Source organism: Dipodomys spectabilis, unplaced genomic scaffold (genome assembly GCF_019054845.1).
Source record: "Dipodomys spectabilis isolate Male_0828 unplaced genomic scaffold, ASM1905484v1 ptg000145l, whole genome shotgun sequence".
Taxonomy (NCBI): Eukaryota; Metazoa; Chordata; class Mammalia; order Rodentia; family Heteromyidae; genus Dipodomys; species Dipodomys spectabilis.
Genome location: NW_024870822.1, coordinates 20,957,711 through 20,961,669, shown reverse-complemented (window position 1 = coordinate 20,961,669; position 3,959 = coordinate 20,957,711).

Sequence of the window (3,959 nt, the reverse complement as noted above, 5' to 3'; positions counted from 1 at the left end):
GGAACTTGATCTCTGTACTCTACGGTTACTGAAAACCCTGGTCCCCAGGGAGAACAGAGGCTCATGGTGAAACCCTTCTAGGAGTCCCAGTGGCTCCCAGTCCACAGGAAGGTAAGGTGTGGGAAGAGCTGGAGCTGGCCCCGGCCGTGGGTGGTAATTTATGGTGGTTGATGAAGCAGTGAAGCTGTAAAGCTGTGAAACGGAAGCCATTCCTGGGCCAGGGCCAGGGCTGTGCACACCTTATTTCCCTTGTTCTGGCAAGTTCTCTCAAGGGCAGAGAAGAGTGCTTTTTATTGCTCTCTGTATCTCCTCATCACAAGGGGGTGCGTGACACACAGACAGGGCTCAGATAACTGTTCCAAGGTCCCCTGTGGGACACAGCATGGCTGCTGTGTTTCCCGAAAGAACAAGTGACCATCGACCTTCCTCAGCCTCACCGTGATGGGACTAGAGTGCTGTGGCCTCAGACACAGTGCTACACAGACACAGCAGCACCTGGAAAACCAGTGCCCAAACCCTGAAGCCAGCAGATGTTTGAAGTCAATTTTGTAGAGGAGTTGCAGGGGTGAGAGAACAGAGAAAGCTACACCACAAGGAAGTATATAGGTCTCTCTGGACAATGAGACTTTCTACAGAGCAATGGAATGGACCTCTTGCCCATCAGAGCATGGACATTAACAATTAAGGGAGGGGCTCAGGGAAGAGAAGCTATAACACCTAGAGAGACTGAAGACACATAGCCAGGAGTACTGTGTATGGTTGGAATTAGTACTGCAATATAGCAAGAGAAGAGTAGGGATAAAAAGAGGGAAGGGAGAAGCAGGAAGAGGGGAGAGGAAGGAAAGGGGAAAGAGATAGGGGAAGGGGAGAGGAAGAATAGAGTGAGAGGGGAAGGAAAGAAGGAAGGACAGAAAGAAGAAGGAAGGAAGGAAGGAAGGAAGGAGGGAGGGAGGAAAAAGAAAAAGGAGAGTGGGAGAGGAAAGAACAACAATCTGAAATTTGGATATGGATTGGGGATTAGATGGTACCAAGAGACTCTTTTCAAGCTTATTGGGTGTGAAAAATAGCTCCATGATTGCGAGTCATTTGATATTTAAACGATGAAGATTGAGTTGGGGCGAAAGAACTGGATAATAGGCAAGACGGGGTTTGTTTGCCTCACAAACAAGCCTTCCATCATTTCACGCATGCTAAAGCAGTGGCAAAACAAGCAAAGGTATATAAAAATAAACTAATAAACATTCTAACTCCCTCCTTTTTTTTTTTTTTTTTTTTTTGGTCGGTCATGGGGCTTGTACTCTGGGCCTGAGCATGGTCCCTCAGCTCTTCAGCTCAAGGCGAGCACTCTACCACTTGAGCTACAGCACCACTTTCCTAATAAGCATTCTAATAAGCTGGACATGGTGGTACACACAAATACTCCAAGCACCCAGGAGTATAACTTAAGTTCAAGGCTAACCTGAACTACATATGAAGACCCTGTCTCAGGAAGCTACAGAGGAAAATAAGTAATCAGGCATTGGTGGTATATGCCTATAATCCTACCTATTCAGGAGGATGAGATCTAAGAATTATGGTTTGCAGCCAATACCAGTTATACAGATCTCTAAGACTTAAAAAAATATCTCCAATTAACAGTCAAAAAGCTAGAATTAGAGGCGTGGCTTAAATTGGTAGAACACCAGCTGTGAGTGAAAAAGCCAAATGAGAATGTGAGGGCCTGAGTTCAAGTCCCAGTACTAGCACCAAAAAAAAAGAAAAAAAAAGTGTACAAATAGATGGTTTTCAGTACCTTCCCAGGACTGTGCCACCATCACTACAGCCTATTTAGAGCAGTTTTATCACCTGCAAACATTTTCTTCCTAAAAGCCATTACCCACTTCTCCCTTAGTCTTAGGGAGCCACTAATCTACTTTCTGTCCAGCTAAGTTTGGTGAATATGAACATTTTATACAAATGGAATGAATAAATTGACATCTTTTGTCACTGGTTTCTTTATTTTTGTCGGTTGTGGGGCTTGAACTCTGGGTTTGGGTGCTATCCCTCAGCTCTTCAGCTCAAGGCGAGTGCTCTACCACTTGAGCTACAGCGCCACTTCCAGTTTTCTAGTGGTTTATTGGAGATAAGAGTCTCACAGAGTTTCCTGCCCAGGCTGGCTTTGAACGTGATCCTCAGATCTCAGCCTCCTGAGTAGCTAGGATTACAGGCGTGAGCCACCGGTGCCCGGCTGTCACTGGTTTCTTTCCCTTAGCCCAGTTCTTTCAGGGGCCATCCATAGTGTAGCATGGGCTAGTCATTCTTTTGTATGGCTAAATAACATTCCACTGTTTGCACACACCACCATTGGTTTATCGGGTTACCAGTTGGATATGTGCCCACTTTTGCCTTATGACTTGTGCTGCTACCGATGCAGGGGTTTGTTTTTGTTTTTGTCAGTCATGGGGCTTGAACTCTGGGCTTGGGTGCTTTCCCTGCACTCTTCAGCTCAAGGCGAGCACTCTACTGCTTGAGCCACTGTGCCACTTCTGGTTTTCTGAGCGGTTTATTGGAGATAAGAGTCTTACAGACTTTCCTGCCTGGGCTCGCTTTGAACTGCTATCCTCAGATCTCAGTCTCTTGAGTTGCTAGGATTACAGGTGTGAGCCACCAGCTCCTGGCAAGGATGCAGATTTTTGTGTGGACATTATTTTCATTTCTCCGGGGTATATACATCGGAATCTCAGAGGCACACAGTAACTGTATGCTCAAACTGGAGAACCAGACAGGCTGTTTTGCAAAAGCATGCAGCTATATCTATCTACCAGCCACAAATGCAAGCTTCTATTTCTGTACATCCTCCCTCACATCTGTTGCTGCCTGTCTTCTTCCTCCACGGCTCTTCCTGGTCTCTTATGAAATTACACACTAGCCAAATGCTCTACCCCAACCATTTTGGTCTTATTTTTTTAATGAAAAAAAATTTTTTTTGCAGTTTGGGTTTGAACTAACAACCTTGGCAAGCTAAACCACATGAGCCATACCACTAGCTCTTTTTTTGCTTTACTTTTTTTAGATAAGTTCTCACATTTTGACAACGTTAATCTATGGCCCCAATCCTCCAAGCTCTGTCTCTCATGTATAGTTGGGATGACAAGTGTGCACTGCTATATCCTGCTGAAATGGACACTTTTGAAAGATACAACCTTCTTTTCTTCATATTAATAGCATGATCTTCACTTCAGATTGGTCTTTTCCTCCTGGCCTGAGCATTGTAGAGGAGTTGTCTCCTCCAAGGGGTGCCACATTTTGAAACTGTGCTGTCCTTTAATCCTCTTGAGGAATGTTAATTTTCTTCACTCATTCAGGAAATTTTTGATTTCTCCACTTTATAATTACCTACTTTTCCTTCCTTGAAATGAATTAACAGTTTGTGGGGAAACATTTAAAAAGATGGTTCAAAATATTCTTTTCTCTCTTTTCTTAACCAACACTTCCCCCTAGACTTAGCTCCATTGGTGATCCTAATCCTATTATTACTGTAGTGTTTGCAGAATGAACATTCTCCACCCATAGGCCTCCCTCCACTTTACCCTGGTGTCCAGCTTGGCATTTTCTATAAGCAAGACCTTTTTTCATTTATCTGCTATTGGCTGTTCTTTTGTTTGGTTTGGTAGACACTTGGGAACTCCCATTTATTCTCAATGATTTCTAACTCAGCAGTGTTTTAAATCCATTAGGCCAGTGAAATCCCTTTAATTTGGTTCTGTGCCCTCGGAACAAGTCCCCATCCTACCTATCTCTGTCTCTGTCTCCTGCATCCTTACTTCCTAGCTAAATAACAAGCCTTAGATCCATCTTGTCTCTTCCCTCCCACAGTCCTGCACTGAGCCATTTCTCAAAGGAGCCTGGTTCCTTTAGAAAGGAATGGTATTTAGCAAACAAACTGGGAACTGGACATGCTCATGCTGGTGGAGTGTCTT